General features: G+C 37.8%; 1 long non-coding RNA gene across 3 annotated transcripts in view; it reads left to right on the top strand.

Moving 5' to 3' along the window:
• Window positions 1-564: 564 nt before the first annotated feature.
• Window positions 565-18,755, top strand: part of LOC149774616 (uncharacterized) — a 120,854-nt gene continuing 102,663 nt past the window's right edge. The window contains exons 1-3 of one of the 3 annotated variants that reach the window (XR_016416768.1): window positions 565-1,701; window positions 2,215-2,336; window positions 13,022-13,136. This is a non-coding gene — a long non-coding RNA (uncharacterized LOC149774616). The remainder of the gene's footprint in view (window positions 1,702-2,214; window positions 2,337-13,021; window positions 13,137-18,755) is intronic. The other 2 variants (XR_016416769.1, XR_016416767.1) reach the window with 2 other exon arrangements.

Genomic DNA, 18,755 nt, shown 5'->3' with positions numbered 1-18,755 from the left:
ACCCCATCAAAAATTCTAAAAACTAAATTTTTTATATAAAATTTTGTTTTAATAAAACGTAGAACACATCTGAGGGGGAAATACACAAATATAAAATACTTTTTATTTTTTTTGGGAAATGGGGGCATCTGTCCGTTGCACCCCCCCCCACTCCCAAAAAAGTGTGTGTGTGTGTGTGTGTGTGTTATTATACCCATTACATTACTTGCAAAATATATATGGTGCTGACATTTTCGGCAAGAGGGAGACCTACCGATATTCTGCATATAATTATTTTAATGTTTTTCAGAGCGAGAGTATTGGGGCCTGATCTGTTCAATATATTTCTCAACTGATACAGCAGGTATAATCAGAGGCGTAGCGGGGGGGGGGGAAGGGGAGTACATATGTCCCCGGGTGCCAAGGTACAGGGGCGCCAAAATGAGGCTTACAACGTTACATTATAATAAGTAAACAAGGGTAATATTCAAAAATGTGATTAAACGGGGAGGGGGCTGGGGCGCCAATTTTATAGTTCGTCCCCGGGCGCAAAATATCATAGCTACGCCTCTGGGTATAATAGAGACCCCCCCCCCCGAGTTTGCCACAGAGCGCTCGTGTAATATACGGTTTAATACAAAATACATGATTGTGGGCAGGAATATACAAAATTTGGTCGATATACATGATCGTTGGTATCTACTCAAACGAGGGCCATGAAATACATTAGCAAATTCCTACAGTATTTTAAGGCAGGCGATTACGAATTATTTAAACCACGTTTTTCATCTGTCACAGATTTTATAATCATTTTGAAGTGGCTGCTTTATCTCGAGGAAAACGAGCGGTAAGTGTTATACAAAACAAAATCTTAATAGCAATTTGATCACTTTTGCGTCATTTGACAGTAAGAATAGTAATAAATAGAGGATAATTTCTTTTCCTACGTTAGGCCTAATACCTGGTATGTTTTTTAGTGTGGTACACACACAAAAAACAACCCCAAAACAACACTAACAACATTTTAAAAAACCCACAAAAACGAGTGCCGTGCCGAAGCCACGGGCTAAAATGCTTTATTATCATTTTTTTTATTTATAGCATCAATCACAAATTGAAATATATACAGTATTAGCGTTGGAAAAGAAAGTTTTCTTTTTGTTATATTTTTTTTTCTCACCCTAGCGAAACACTTTCTGCAAATGACCTTAATAAAGAAAAATAATAAATTAACCTAAACCACTTTGAATGTCGACCGTATCTTTTATTTACACGGCATCATGCGCGGAAGAAAATACCAACTGAACCGGGATTTCAGACAGCAGATGAATTGAAGTTGATTCATTGAACATCATTAGCAATTGTACAATCAAACAGATGCAACAATGAAAAGTGGAACTATGAAAAATCGAGAATGTTAGATTTGCGAAGGATTTATTCCGAATCATTGTCTGCTAATAGAGAAGTCATGTCAGTTGCTGTGTCGGCGATGCCCACACAGCGCGCCGTCCAAATGTGAAGTTGCGTTTTGCTGACAGACATAACACTGTGCCATAATTTATCTGATGGCATGTAAAGAAGCTGCTTAAATTATAGTATTTAAAAGTTTCTTCATTTTGTAAGAGCTCAAGAAATTAATTCTGGTTTGAAAGACAAGATGATGGTAAAACTCAGAAGACGTAGCTGTACAGTACCGTTGGTGTTGGAGACGTCATAATAAAGGTAACTGCGTTAACTTCGCTCTTTGTTTGGTAATTTGTTGGATATTATCTTTTGCTGATCTTCTTTGAGCTTGGAGTAAATTTTACATTCTGAACATTTTTATTTGCACTTATCTGCTTAATATGTATTGCTGGGATATCATATAGAATATGAAGTCAGTATAATGGTACTATATTACATATTTGAATGATAAAAGACTGGTAAATGATATAATGATAAACTACAAAATAAATAATTTGCCCAATATCCCAAATATGTTAATTAAAACAAACATTGAATGTAAATTCAGATATAATGAGCAGTTGTAAGAAGTAAGAAATTACATTTTATCCATTGAACCTGTTATGTGTTATCATCATCAGTTTTAAAATAAACACATGGAGACAAGTTTGCTTAAATTCTAAAATTAACACACACACACACACACACACACACACACACATATGGTATTTTAATCTAATACAGAAATGGTGACATTGATATATGCAGACCAATAGTTTTTTTCTTCTACAGATATAAATTAAAAAGCCTAATTCTGAGAGTTTCACCTACAACATTCATGATGGGAAAGGGCCACTAATTAAGAGCTGACATATGTGGAAGAAAAATACCATCCATGTTGAAAAGGGCTAGAGGTAATGTGAGAAAACATAATTTATCAATCTTATTTAACATTATTGTTGATATTTTATCTCAACTGGTCAAAAGGCTAAGTGGGTTTATGTAATGGTCCAGAGTGTGTTATTTATTTCACATCCCCCTCTGTCTTTCAACAGTAAGAAATTAGCTACTTTGGAGTCCATAGTTCTGATCAATTTGTTTATATAAAACTTGGTTTTGGGCTTAAATCAACATCTTGGATAAATCTAATAATGAGCAAAATCCAAGTATATACATGTGATCATGTATAAGATTAGTTGAGTTTTTTAACCAGCCTAAAAGCCATACTTCCACAATATAGGCTAAAATCATTAAGTTGTCCTTGAAGTTTGATGAGTGTTAACCATTAATAATAATAAGGTGATCTTTCATCTGAGTATGTTACCACCGCATGCAATATTTATACATGTAGTGCAGTTTTTACTAAACGTAGAATACATGCTTATATAAATGAGATCTAGATTGAAGAAGTGAAGATGCATACAAATACATGAGGTTATAACCACTACTGCTGATTCAAGTTTGATCATGCTTGGCCATTGGTCTTATAGAGTCAAGTTTCACAATGATGCTTATTATGTGTGATAAAGGTATGGTAGTGAAGTGACCTTGCATCTGATTGGCAGAGTTTCTTATGATTTGCACAACAGTGTTTATGATCCAATTTAGATCTGACTTGTTTAATTATTTGCTTGTATGTCTGAGGCTATAAGCAAAATCTATGCATATAATGTGGTGGTTCTACATCTCACTAGCCATTCTTGCTACTGCTCTTAAAACTATTTCTCATTAATTTCATCAGACTTGGTGAATAGATTTATCTCATCAAGATATAGCAAAAGAGCAATTTTGTAAAAAAAATATTCATTCATATTAAACTCAAATTCTGCATCTGATTGGTTGACCTTGCAAATACTATAAGGGCTCTATTTCTGACAAAAAGATTATTTTGATCTAATGTAGCAGAAATGCTTATATGATCAAAACATTGAACATATTTGATGACAAATAAGAAATAGTTTTTCATGCAAATTTGATAAACATTGATAAATCGGTTCATATCATTAAAAGCTTGGAAGAGTTTGATTACATGTGAGACCATCACATATTAATCATTCTTTATTTAGAGAATTATTTTTGTCAGGATTTAGTAAAATATGTAAAATCAATATGGACTGGTTTTGTTATGTACAGCAACACTAGTTGTTTACTGAGTACTGAGGGAATTGGAGTAAGGCAAGGGTACATTGCAGTAGGTAACCTGGTTGACTTGATAACAGGATTTTAACACAAACATTTTTATCAGGAGTCTAGCATACTAACCATTGATTCACTGCAGATCCTGCCCCCATTAGTTACCTTTTAATACATAAAGCATTTGGGTTTTTTATGTCACAAATCCCATAGGGATTAAAATTAACATCATAGGTCTCACTGGATAGTTTCGTATTTTGACATCCCTCTAATTTTTAAGGTAGAAGGCATGAACCTAATTATCACAAGCCTAGCATTTATAAATTTACACATAAGCTAAATCTATAATGTGGTTCAGATTTACTTTGAGTTAGGCATGGAAATAGGTTGGCTTGTTGGTGACTGCCTGTCACAGTTAGATGAGCATTGGAGATCATATGCGTAACTTAGTCTGCAAATGAGCTGCCGACTTTTATTTGTGTCTGCTACAGAGGTAAATATAAAAAAATCTTGATGGTAGAGGGGTGACGAAAAGTATGCTAATTTGTTATAGTACTAGTGAACTTTATTCATGCATAAGGCACATACTGATTCTTTTAGTTGCCTTGTCACAGAAAAATATTGAAAATAGCTATTTCTAGTAAAAAATGAATGTAAAATGTACCTGCATCCTTTGACCCTACCAGAACCAAACTAAAAGCTCAAATTTGTGCAGCTGCTTTTGCTCATCACAAACATAATTGGGAGTATAACTGCTAACCCTACCCTCTAGCACACATTTCATTGATTCATTGGATTAAAGTCACGTGCACCTTTCGGTATGTGCGACTGTTTAGTTTGTACACGTTTGTGTACTTTTTGAATTTAGCGATTAACTTATACAATGCCCCCAAGCAAGCAAGCCGAAGCCCAGGTGCCCCAAAAGGTCCCGCCCAGGCTCTCATCGCTGCAACCTTCTCCATCGTTGTACTCCGTTGGTGGTCTGTTTCTGCATCCTGCATCTCCTTCCTCTCTCATTTCAGGCAGTAACCGAAGCACACCAGCAGCAGTATTATGAAATTTTCGTTGCAATCAATGCCCAGTTCCCTATATTTATTGGGCTATTCCTGTACTATCTTGCCAAACATGTGATTGTCACATACGCTTCAGATATTCCTGAGTTGTGAATTTTCCTATCTTTTGTAAGGTCTATTAAATTTTGTGTACTTTGCGTACTTGAATTTTCCGAAAATTTTTTCACATCTAGTAGGCTTTTAGTAGCCCTTTATTTTGTTTTGGAGATCTCAATTTGGTTAAGTATTTCGTACGTGTGGCTTTAAACCAATCAGTGTGTTTCAGGGCCAGTAAGTTGTTAGTCAAAAGAGGGCTTTCGTGGGTCAGAATGAAAGCCCTATGTGGTAAAATTTGTTTGTAAAAAAGAAAAAAAAAAAGAAAAGAAAAGAAAAAAAAGGTGGGTAGGGAGTGTGTATGCTATATTTGTGTGATGGCTATAGACATTTTTGTTCGTTTTTCTGCTTTTCCCACATATCCCGACAACACACATTCACGCTCACTTTCTCATTCACACTTATAAGTAGATGTGGGGGGGGTGGCCTTATTTCTTTTGTTTGATTTCGGGAAGGCAATTCTTTTCATACTGGGGGGTGGGGGTGGTTTGATTATTTGAGGCATACTCTTTTCATTGTTTCTGCCTTCATTCCCCAAGGTCTGCAAGTGTCCTGTTCTTTCTTCTTTTACTGCCTTAGGACGTTTAACTTCATCCTGTGCCTTTTCCTGCTCTTCTTTATTTCAGCTCTTTCTGCCTTATCCCGTGTCCGTTTCTATTTTGGTCTTCTCGTCCTTTTGATACTGCCATGTTCGCCGTGAGATGTTTTCTTCGAGGGAAGTGGTTTGATTGCCTTTGTTTCCCTTCGCTTTGACCACTTGGCTATTTACCTGTTATTTTTGTTTAGCTTAGCTATTTGTGATTTATTTTAATGTATATTTTTTTTATTTTTATTTTTTTATATTTTTTTTATTTTTTTTTGATCCTACGGGACCTAGCATGCCGTTATAATTCCGAAACAGTGATTTTGTAATATTTTGTCCTTATCTGGTTTTTATTGTTCGGGTTATGATCGGCTGTGCCAGTCTGTGAACCCACGATACCGAGCCAGCCGTCACAATTCCCAAACAGTGATTTGTAATATTTTGACTGGTCTTTGATTTACTTTTTAATATTTTTTTTTTTTGTTTTTTGTTTTTTTTTGAACCTACGGGGCCTAGCATGCCATTATAATTCCAAAACAGTGATTTTGTAATATTCGTCCTTATCTGGTTTTTATTGTTCGGGTTATGAGCGGCGGTGTCAGTCTGTGAACCCACTAGCCCGAGCCGGCCGTCACAATTCCCAAACAGTGATTTGTAATATTTTGATTGTTTTTTTTTTCTTTTTTGGTTCGATCTTTTAGGTTTATTGGTTTTAATTTCTTTACATGGTCTCTCTTTATACCCAACCCTTCATTCGGTTTAGATTTGTCCCCTTTTGCCTATTTTGTTAATGAATGTCATGATGTTATTATAGGTCATTCCTGTTATTGTTTTTTGCCACAAGTAACTCCGGGTATGTCCACCGTTCTCCTATTTGTTCCTGTTGAGATTTTAGTTCGGCCCTTTCCTGGTTGTATTTGGGGCATATATTTATTAAGTGTGCGATTGTTTCTGGAGTTGGGCAGTAGGGGCAGTTTTCGGTTGGTCCCCTTTTTATGTGTTTCCCTGCGCATCCTGCCAATAGTGTTTTACCTGTTCTTATTCTATTTATTATTGTTATATCGTATGGATTTTTGAAGGTCGGACTTTCGACTTTTCTACTTACTTTTTTCATCATCGTGTGTATTAGACTGTTTGCATCCGATTTTTCCCATAGCTCTTGCCACATGTCATTGATCTTGTCCCATGTTATTGATTTCAGTGACGCTGTATGCTATATTTTGGGCTTTTGGTTCGTTTGTGGCGTTTTTTGCTTCTGCATCTGCTTTGTCATTGCCTGGGATTATGGATGTGAGAGGGTATCCATACGAATTCAACGTGTTTGTTGTTTTTTTCAATCTCTTTAAGTAGCGATCTTGCATGATTAATCATATTAGGTCTGCTCTTGGATTGGTCTGTTGCTAACGATTGTAGTACACTGTAAGAGTCGCTTAGAATGACTGCCTTAGTTGTGGGGTATGTTTTGACGTATGTTAATGCCATTAGTATTGCCATGAATTCTACCGTGTATATAGCGCATTGGTCTGGGAGTCTTTTTCCAACGGCGACATCTAATTTTGGGATCACTATCCCTGCTGCAGTTTTATTTGGATTTTTGGTTTTTGATCCATCTGCGAAGATTTGCGTGTATGTCTCGTATTTGTTGTCAATGTACGTTAGTATTGATGCTCTTAGTCCTATCGGGTCATTTTGTTTTTGTCCTAGTTTACGTAAGCTAAGATCTATTTGTGGTGTGGGACAGGTCCACGGGGGGTCTGGGTAGTACCTTATTTTTTCTGGGTTGATATTTGCGATTTGAAATTTCCTTTTTAATTCTATAATTATTTTCCCACTAGGTATTTTTTTATTTTTTCCTTTTGTATCGAATGGTTTGTCGCATGCTAAGAGGGCTTGTAGCGTGAGGTGGTTGGGTTGGTGTATTGATATTCGAGTCGAGTATCGCAGCATCAATTCCTTCCGCCTTAGGTCTAGCGGGGGTTCTCCTACTATTATTAAGATATCTTGTGTGGGGGTACCATTTAGGACGCCGGTGCATACCCTTAGCGCTTTTGATTGGACTGTGTCTAGTTTCTTTAGTAACGTGGCGTTCGCCGCTCCATATACCTGGCAACCGTAGTCCAATTTTGCTCTTATAAGTGCTCTATATAGGGTAACGAGTGTTTTTTGATCAACCCCCCAATTCACCCCTCTGAGGTTTCTGTGGAGGTTGATGTCTCGTTTGCACTTCGTTACGAGTTCTTGGATATGAGCTGCCCACGTGAGTTCGTGGTCGAATACCATACCTAGGAGTGTCGCTTGTTTTTCGAATTTGATGGGTACCCCCTTTAGGGTTAAGTTTGGAGTGGGTGGGGGGTGGCCACCTCCCGGATTGAAAACTATGCCTACTGTTTTTAGAGGTGACAATTTAAATCCCCATTTATCTGTCCAATTTCCTATATCGTTTAGTCCTTTTTGTAAGTGCTTGGTCGTTTCTCTGCTGGCTGGGTTGCCAGTTTTCCATACGGCGCTGTCATCGGCGAATTGGGATAAGTCAAGGTGGTTGGGTTTTACCGCTGTTTCCAGGTCGTTTATCATTATATTAAATAAAGTTGGGCTGATTACGCTTCATTGTGGCGTGCCATTTTCCAGTTTGTATCGTTCGGAGTAGTCTTGTCCTAGTCTGACTTGTATCTTTCTATCGGTTAGGAAGTTAGCAATAAATTTGTATATATTGCCAGTTATTCCGTATGGTTTAAGTTTACTTATCAGTCCCTTAGTCCACATTAGATCATATGCTTTTTCCATGTCTAAGAAGATGGCTGTAACATATCTGGATTTTTAAAATTTTTCTCTAGATGCTAATTTGACAGCGGTTTCTAGTCTCATGAGTTGGTCTATTGTGCTTCGGTAGTTGCGAAACCCGCTCTGTGTATTAGCTAGTAGTCCTTTGCTTTCTAAATGGTATTTCAGCCTGTTGTTTACCATAGTTTCCATTATTTTACATATATTGTCTGTTAGTGATATGGGCCTGTATGATTTTATATCGCTTGAGGGTTTTCCAGGCTTAAGAATCGGGACCACTACTGCCTTTTTCCATCTTATAGGTATGGTACCGGTTTCCCATATTTTATTAATGAGGTTAAGTGCAATTGTGACAAGTTTTTTGGGTAGGTTCTTGTACATTTCATACCCCAAAGTATCCTCCCCGGGGGATGTGGTCTTTTTGCCGGCGAGGGCCTTTCTCCATTCGGCTTCTGTAAACGGAAGGTTTAGTGGGCCGTCATTATTTCCTGCTTCCTTTATGTTGTCAGAGTTGCTTTCCTCAAATTGCCTTTTATGATTTTTAAACTTATCCTCTAAGTTGGTATTGCTACACATGTTGGCGAAATAGTTTGCGAATAATTCTGCCTTATGTTTGTTGTTTTGTCCAGGTATGTTGGGGGTTATTGATTTAGTTTTGCCTCTCATTTTTTTAATTCTTTGCCACACCTCCTTCGATTTTGTGTTAATATCTAGTTTTGAGCAGAATTCTCTCCATGAGTTTTGTTTAGCTATCATAATAGTTTGTTTGGCAGTTTTTTCCTTTTCCTTGTAGTAGTTAAAGTCCCTATTATTTTTAGTTCTTTTGAATTTGTTTAGAGCTCTTTTTTTCTCTTTAATTGCTATTTTACATTCATTATTCCACCAGGGCACCGTGGGTTTGGGTGCTACTCCTTTAGTTTTAGGAATTGTTTCTTGGGCCATTGTGTTAATGGTTTCTATTAATTTGTCATTAAAGGTGTCAATGTCCCGGTGATATATGGTTTCTGGGTCGATTGAGTCACCTATCTGTTTGAACCTAATCCAGTTGGCCTGTTCGTATTTCCATCTTGGTGTGAAGGACGCTTTATTTTGAGGTATTCTAATTTGTATTTCTATATTTATAAGGTAATGGTCACTTCCCATAGGGTCGCTTTCATCAACTTGCCAATCAGAAATGCCTGTTAATCTTGGTGTGCATAGAGATAGGTCTATTGCTGATGTGTGGCCTGTTCTGTCATCTATCCGGGTGTGCATTGTGTTGTTTAGAAAAACTAAGTTGCATTTTTGTGCCCATTTTTCTACAATTTTTCCTTTAATGTCCGTCTTTTGACTCCCCCATAGTTCATTGTGCGCATTGAAGTCCCCGCATATTACCACCCATTCTCCACAGTCTTTAATCATTTTGATTGTTTCGTCTGCACTTAAATTGCGCTGCTCATTTGTTTCATAGAGGTTAACGATTAGTACCTGCTTAGTTTGAGCGGTTATTTTGACTATCTGTATTTCGAAGTCATTGGGCGGTCTACTATCTGTTAATTTATGCATTTCTGATGTAATTCCATCTCTAACAAAGGTTGCTAACCCCCCTCCTCTTGCTGTGGGGGATCGATGCTTTAGGTATTTGGTGTTGTAGCCTATGATGTTTGGGATACGTGAGGTATCATTTAGGTGGGTTTCCTGTATGCATATAACATCTGGTTTTCTTTCCTGTTCAAGTATTTTGTTATTTAGTTGGTCAGCGTGGGCCCTAAGGCCGCGTGCATTCCATTGCCATATTTTGATTTCTGCTCTGGAATCCATCTCTAGTGCAAAAAGTCTTAATAGTTTGTTTAATTTACTGTTGTTTTCGTTTTATGCGTGTTTCCTACCAGTGAGGGTGCTACCTATTTATTTTGTTTTTGGTATCCTGATTTTTGTTTTGGCCTGCTTATAGTTTACCCCATGGGAGATCATATATTCGACTATTAGGGCTTCTCTAAGAGCTAGGGCATTCTGCGTGGTTTGGTTTGTGGTTACCACTACAGTTAGCGCAGTGCTGATTGGTGGCGCTACATGTTTTCCGGTCTGGGTGGTGAAGACCACATTGATTGCACCGGAATAGGTTTCCGCAACTCTTAGAGTAATGCCCCCAATTTTTGCAGTTGCCACAGAACCGTGGTTTGTTTTTGAAAGCAAAAATTTTTTTTAGCCTTGACTTTTTCGGCTATTTTGATAGTTTCTGGGGTGGCGCCCTTAAAAAAGAGTACCACTGCAGTGCTATCCTTTCCCCTTCTTGTTTTTAGGCGGATTGCTTTCTCTACTTCCTGTCCTTTGCTCCTTATGTAGTCTACTATTTCATTGGTTTTATTTTGAGTTGATACGTATATGACTCCTTTGTTGTGTGTTTTTGGGGGGTTTGGGTCTATGTGTTGTTTTGTTCTGTTGTGTCTAGTGACCTGAACATTTATTTGGTCTATTCTTTCAATTTCCATATATTTGGCAATCTGTTGTTCAGTGGTGCATTTGATTATCAGCAAGTCGTCTCTAGTGCTTTTAAGCGTGAATTCTCCTTGGTGATGTTTGTTCAATTGCCATGCTATGGTTTTAAAGGCTAACTTCGTTATTTTGGAATTTACTCCCTTGACGAAGAGAGTCAGTTCAGCGGGGTGTTTCTTGTTTTGGATATTTTGCAGACTGGTCTTTTTTCCCCTGGTGTTTGTCTCTTTAGCTGACTTTGTTTCGTTGTCCATAACCGGCTTGCTGGGTCTTGTATTCTGACAGTTAGTGTGTTCCTTATTCTTTCTAACTGGTATTTGGGATTTGGTTTTCCTATTATTCTTACCTTTTGTTGAGTCGTGTGTGACTGCTTTATTTGTGGTAGGGTGAGGGCGTTCTGTTTCATCTAGTAGGTTCTCAGTTTGAGTCCCCTGGCTGCTAGTGTTTTTAACCAGCGTGGTCTGGGTTGTTTTTGTGCTTGTTGAGTATTGTTCCTCAGTTTGGGTACTCGTGTCGGATGTAGTTTTGCGGTAACTCGGTAGATTGTCCACATTCTCGTTTACGCTTGGTGACAGGTAGAGTCTACTCATCGAGTCAGTTGGGGTCGAGTTGAAAATTGGCGTTAAGAACTGTATCTGTCGTTTTTCTCTTAGGGGGGATGAGACTGCTTCGGAGTAAGTTTGCCTTAGTTTATCTGCCTTTAGGTTGACCAGGCAGCTGAGATAACTATTTGATGATGTGACATTAATTTTGTTGTTATCCATCTTGAGTTTCTTTATTTGATGTAAGGTATATATGACGGGATATTTCTTTAGTTTTAATCCTGGGTTTGTTTTGATTTCTTGCAATTTATTTGAGTTTAATTCTAGCTTAAAGCTATCTGTCTTAACTATACTTTATTCTACTTAGTACTATGAAAAAGCAACAGCTGTAAGGGGATATGCAAATAGCTTTTATTCTGATTTGTGTAATTAATTATTATATTACTATTATCCAATTTAAACTTATTGAAAATTATTTTCTAGCCAAATGGTCAAAGTAAAAGGTTTTACTTACCCCGATCCAATTTTCTTTTTAAGATCTTTAGAGTTTTTAAATACAGCCTTCTAATTATACAAGTTTCATTACATTGGTCAATAATTAGTCACATGTGATGACACTTGTAACTAATCAAACCACAGCAACTGAGAGCAGACTAAGCACTGATATTTATATGGTACAGTGGCAATATACAGTCTGTCTGCCGCAACACATGAAACAAACTGGACAAATCTGAAAGCCTTGAATTTGACTTTATTTATCTGTATGGTAGAACAGAACCTGAGTTGAAAAGCTTTTAAAGAAAGACCTTGATATCAAACCTAATAATAACTGCAGGAGTTATATTATGGATAATTAACCATTCTCTCAGTTTCAAACTGGGCATTCCATCCCATGGGGTTCTAAATGTAAACCAAGTGTAACTGATATCCTAATGAACTGTAAAGACCATAGCAGCACAACAGCAGGGGACCAGGTATGTCCAGATCCAGAAATCACAGACCAGTTTCAAACTGATGATGAACCACATAAAAATTACACATCTGCTAGAACTTATGTTATGAAGATAACTTAAATTGCATTATTATTAATCCTCCTCCTCACATTCATCATAATTGAGATGCATCATATATGTTTTATTGTAAAATAGTTTATGCAACATAATTCAGTGAAGACCTTTGCTGCCAATTTACCAGTGAACCATTTGTTTCAATGAACATATTTTATGTTGTAACAAGGAGCATCATTTAAACATTATGATACACTTATCATACCTGTATATGAAATCTTAATACTAACACTTATACTTGCAATACTACTACTAATAAAAACACCTGCATTGATAATTTGATTATGTTCAATTGGACTTGTATCTAAATGATCACCAGCTGTATGAAAAGACATATTTTAATATATAGATATTGGATGGAATACTAGTTACCACAATTGAATAGTCATATGATAAATGATATATTATTTTAAACAATTTATATTTGCAGTGAAACATACTTTTACATTATTTTCACTTAAATTTAATTTATAGAGCAGTATACTCTGCATTCATTAAATTACTGAAATGGTTATAATACAACAACAAATACTGCAACTTCCAGAATCACAAAAATCAAAAGATATAAACAAAAACTTCCCTACATGTATCAACAGTTGTCACTTAATAGACAGAACTCTGAAGATTTAGAATAGGATGTTAACAAATTAGGTATTCAAGTTAAAAAGAAAAAAATACCAAGTAAGCTTACTACCAAAAAATCAAACAATAACAGTGAATTTTAGTACATTCCCAGGAAACAGAATATATGATTTTTCTTAACTTGATCTGATACATCTTAAATCTATAGAAAATGATTCATATTGTATGACTAAAATATTATGTAAACAAAAATTCCATCACTTTTTTCAGATGCAACATGCATACCCCAACCCATCCTTCTTGATCATAAAGTATACCAGCATTCCACTATAAGATGGGGAGCTGTAGTGGCTCAGTGGTTAGCTTTCTGGACCTGTGAAATAAGGTAGGTTCAAATTCTACCATCAGACCAACCTGGGTTAGCTACCATGGTGTGTCCTTGGGCAAGGCACTATACTTAAAGTGCCTTGGCACTAAATAACTTACTTGTGTTGGTTTACCATAAAAGGCCAAACCAAACACAAAAAAACAACAACTTTAAAATATGAGTTTTGTCAATACTAAGTAATTGAAAATCATACTGAAGAAATGTTTTTGTTAATACAGATTAATGGATCTAAAAAATCTCTTTCTTCTGCAGGAGTTTAAAATGTTAAATTAAAAAGGTCATGGTACACATTGCTTTGTTCGTACACATCAGGCTCCGTAACCCATATCCAACTAAAAATTTTAGTAGAGTCTGAATAAAACATATTTTAATCTGGATGATAATATTCTTTCTCCATTCATATATTACACCACCAAGATTGATCCAAATAAGATTACATTTTACTATAACACTGAGGATGAGTATGCCTCTTAACAACTTACAAATGTGGAGAGAATGGAGTTAAACTGAACTTTGATTTCTTTTCAACCATAGCACAAGATGATCATTTATTATGAAAAAACCTGAATAAAGTTGGAGTTCATAACCATGACAGTCTTGATACAATATAAATTCAATATATTATTGTTGTCTTGAGGTATAGTTCTGTATATTACAATCTCACACAAGATCAGGGTATATTTTAGTACCATACAGTTAATTCGGGATTGTATTAATACCTATTCTGGTGAATGAACATTAAATAAGATTTACTATTTTGGAACCAGTTGCAATAAAGTTTACTAAACAAGAGAAAATATGACTTTACTATAATATCTAAAATGTAAAATCTGCAAACAGAATACTTGCTTGACTTTACACTTCAACTATATCATAATATTTATTTGAAATGAATTTATACAAATGGCATTAAATTTGGTTTCAGGCTGGTAATGACAATGGTAGTAGTGAATAGGGACTGTCTAGGGACTAGGGAACTTCCATGTTAAAAAGGGTATATCCACTCTGGGGACTATGCAATTTAACATGGGAGAAAAAAAAAATATCCATTCTAGGGACAAGGGGAATTTAACATGGGAGAAAGAAAAAAAACTATTCACTCTAGGGACAAGGGAAATTGAACATGGGGAATAAATCGTGGGACTGTCTTGGGACTAGGGGAAATGGAACAGGGTCGGGACCCTATTTTAATAAGGTCCCGACCTGATGGGTCTATGAAAATGGATCAGGCGAAAATTGAAACAGGGAGGGGTCTCTATTTTTTTATTATTTTTTTAAACAAAAAAATAAAAAAAGGGGTAGGCAATTGAAAGTCAAGATCTTTTCGAGAGATAGGAATGGCCCTGAAAAGGGCCTTTGGTTTTATGTTAATATACCCTTAACATAAAGGGCATCTGTGACATCTTCTTCTTGACCTTAGGCTGTGCCTGACTGCAGGACCATAGATTAAGACTCTTTTGAGGCATCCTTGATGCTCCACATAAGATTCTTCGCATCCACAGGCTGGTGTCTGTCCTGTGGATAACTGTCCAGTTGGATCGGACATACATTGATATGTCCGTCCGGAACATCATCGAAGACACAAGCGTTGAAGATTGTACATCGGTCCACATGTTGGGGTGCTGAGTAACAGGTGAAGGAATGCAGTGAACTGTACTTATTTATAGGGGGAGGAAGGATTGAAACGGATTGAGTTTGTTGACCAATCCAAACACGCGTTACAAAATTCAGTCAGCCCACGTCCAATCCGAAGAGAGCAGTCTGTGACGTCACATAGTCTATATAGATTCGCTAGCGCCTGTGCGTAGTCAATCTAAGCGACAGTTTTTCAACATGACGGAAACTCAGAAAACGATCAGTTTGGGTGCACTGATGGTGGAGACTACCCAAGGGAACCCAGACTTACTTTCAGAAGAGGTGAATTGGGATTTTGTGGATTTTTTTACCTTGCAAGAATTTGTTCCTGAACCTTCGTCACCTTCTCCTTCATTACCGCACATGGAAAATTTTAGACAGAGACAGAAAGAAGAATTGGAGAAATTTATACAACAGCAAAAGGAAGCGGAACAAGCTTTTCTCCTACAGCAACAGCAGCAAGAAGAAGAGGTAAGAAAAAAACAAGAAGAAGAAGACGCAGCAGCAAAGAAACAAGGGTGTCAAAATCAAACGGTCACGGTACTGTTAGACATTTTAGTTAAGAAGTCTGAAACAGATGTATCAGACTTCTTTATTACGGCCGAAGAGAATACGACCTTCCCAAGCTAAACACTCCAACCCTGTGACTACGCCTACTGCACCATCCTTAGTGATTTCAACGAAATCATCATCAACAGTACGCAGTCCAGAAGTAGGCCTTGGCCATGGCAAAGGCTTAAGACAGTTAAAGTTGATTGTTTAAACTCACCCCTTACACCAAAAAAGGCCCTTTTCAGGGCCATCCACGTCTCTCGAAAAGAGATAGGCTTTCAATTGCCAATAACTAAAAAAAAACATTTTACCCAATAGTACCTGTCTGTGTATGAGTGTGCGTGAGTGTAGGTTCTTATTTTAAAATCAAAACCCAAAGACACTTACCTTTTATAATTAATTTATTCTTTTATAAATATTTACAATTCACAATTCACAACAGAGCACTTTAAAAAGTTCATAGACTTATTCTGTCTCATTGTTCACTCTCTGTTTTTTTAATTTCTTCACCGTCATATTCTTTTCCTCCTCTTCCTCCCCTTCTTTTCTTCTCCTGTTTCTTTTTCTTCACCTGTCTGTTTTCTTCCTCTTCTTCTTCCTCTTCCTCTGAAGAATCCCTCTCTTCTTCTGACTCCTCTTGTTTCTTTTTTGGGCAGTCTGGTGACCAATGTCCTTTTTCTTGACAATAATAACAGGTATCTTGACTTTTGTCTCTTCTAACCCCTTTTTTTTCTTTTTTGACGGTCTGGACACTCTGAAGACCAATGCCCTTTCTTCTGACAGATATAGCAAGTATCTTGACTTTTATCTTGAAAGGAAGGAGAGTAGTCCCTCGGCTGGTCTGAAGAGAATTTTCTAATGACCCCTCGCAAAGCTCTGATGAAACGTTCAATCTTGGTAGTCTCTTCCATTGTTGTGCTCAGTTTGAGAGTGAAATGAATAGTGAAAGGACAAGACACATACCCTTTATATACGCTGGTCTGCTATGACTATAAATTAATCCATGGTGTTTAAACTTTAGTCATTTGACTTTTTGCTATCGAGATGAAATGATCCAATTCATTTGAGAAGAAAGAAGAAGAAAGTAAGAGGCAGAAACGTGATCTATCGCCTCGTACTAGGGCTGAAGTCTTGGCACAAATTCATGCCAGTGATTTTGAAGAGGACATGAGTGAACCAGAATCCAAACCCTCTAAACAAAGTTTACCACCCTTAGTCAACCCTGAAAAGTACTATGACATTCGAGAGACGGAAAAGCGTCCCTCTAGAAAATTTAGAACTACGGCTTACAAATACACAGTGAAGTTTAAAGATTTCAAGTCTGAAGTACTGTTAGAGAAAGCAAAAGGGTTCATCACCGACATGTGGGATTCTTTGCTCACCACACTCAAGCGACAATGTCAACCCAAAGAAGATGATCGCTTGAGACTTTCCATACAACATGACGGCTTGAAATCCCCTGTTTGGATCGAGTTTAGCAGCCCTGCAGAATTGACCACTTCCAAAGTCATGGACAAGATTCAACACGTGCAACAATCTAATGACCAGTTTGACATCACCGATGGAAAAGCCACACTGGACATGACCCACGTCTCTCCTCCTCAAGGGACCGGACAATGCAGAAAGACCTTATTGGTCAACAACCTTCGCATTACCAAAACAAGTCTTGTCCAAATTAACAATTTTCAAGACCACATGTGTTTAGCCCGAGCCATCGTGGTGGGATGAACCTATGCCGACAAGATTGACACGGTAGAATGGAAAAGAGCCTGGGAGAACATTCGAAAATCGAACCGAGCCAAACAACGAAATGAAGCAGAACTTCTGTTACAACAAGCATGCCTGTCCAAAGACACATCCTGTGGCATTCCTGAGATGCAAAAATTGCAAGATGCCCTAGCTCCACGATACACCTTGAAAGTGCACCCTCAAGAAGTGCGCGGGTCTCTGTTGTTTCGAGGGAAAGACTTTAAGGATGGAAAATACATTCACCTCTATCATCACGATGACCATTTCGATACCATTACCACTATCACTGGATTCCTGGGATACAAATATTACTGTGAGAAATGTGACTTATGATGGTTATAATAATCGAGAGCAACACAAACATTGTGGATCGAAATGCTCAGGATGTTTGGCCTCTCAACCCTGTCTGAGCGAAGGGCAAGAACCAGTGCATTGTCCTGCTTGTCTGCGCACATTTGTCAGCCCTGCCTGTTACCAACAACATCTGAAGATGCAAGGTTCACAGAAGAAATGTGCTTGTCAACTCCTGAGATTGTGCCCAATGTGTGGACAAGGTCTATGTATCAACAGTACCAAGGCACACGTATGTTCAGGAAAGAAAAAATGTCACATTTGTCACTGCATTGTGGACTTGGAACACCAATGCTACATACAAAAATACCAATCCCAACCAGAGAAAGAGGATGGTCACAAGAAGAAGAAAGGCAATTTCATCTTTTTCGATTTCGAATGCATGCAAGAGATCAGTATTCACATTCCTAATTTCTGCGTGGCTCATCGAGCGTGCGAGAAGTGATTCAAGAACCTATCTTGAGTTATTGCCCTCACTGCAGTAAGATTCCTGGAGGGCGTGAAAAAATCTTTCAAGGACCGAACACACTAGCCGATTTCACACAATGGGTCTTAGACCCCATCGACAAGACGTGGAGCCAAGAGGACATCGAACATTATTATGGAGATTGTCATTGTCATGCCACGGTGATGGCTCACAATTTCTCCGGATATGATGGACAGTTTCTTTTGAGATGTTATACGGAACGTGGCATCGAGCGTCCTAAAATCACTTTGAACGGAGCCAAAATCATTTTCATGCAAGTGGGACAAGTGCAGTTTAAAGATTCGATGAGCTACTTAGCCATGCCTTTGAGTCGAATGCCTAAAATGTTTGGAATGACAGAAATGGCTAAAGGGTACTTTCCACACTTTTTCAATACAGAAGCCAATCAACACGCCGTTCTACCCCATTTGCCTCAGGCTCACTATTACGACCCTGACAACATGCGTACCGAACGAGAAACTTTCTACGCTTGGTACCAGGCTCACGCCTCCGACCCTTTCGACTTTCAGGAAGAAATGCTAAAGTATCGTCGTTCCGACATGGACATTTTACGGCGATGCTGTGGAAAATTTCGAGAACTGTTCATGGAACACGGAGGGGTTGATCATTTAAAAGAGGCTTGCACCATTGCCAAAGCGTGTTCCTTAGTCTACCGACAACGATTCATGCTTGAAAACACTGTGGCTGTCATCAGTCCTCAAACGACCAACTATGTCAAACGTCAATACTCGGTCAAAGCCCCATGCTGGTTGCATTACTTGTGCGACAAGGAAGAAAAATGGATTCAGCATGCCCGCAACGGACAGGGCGAAAGATCATCGGAATGCATTCGGTCAATGGCT

This window comes from Sinohyriopsis cumingii, unplaced genomic scaffold (assembly GCF_028554795.1).
Source record: "Sinohyriopsis cumingii isolate HCF-2022 unplaced genomic scaffold, ASM2855479v2 utg000160l, whole genome shotgun sequence".
Taxonomy (NCBI): domain Eukaryota; kingdom Metazoa; phylum Mollusca; class Bivalvia; order Unionida; family Unionidae; genus Sinohyriopsis; species Sinohyriopsis cumingii.
This window is presented reverse-complemented; position numbering and strand designations above follow the sequence as displayed.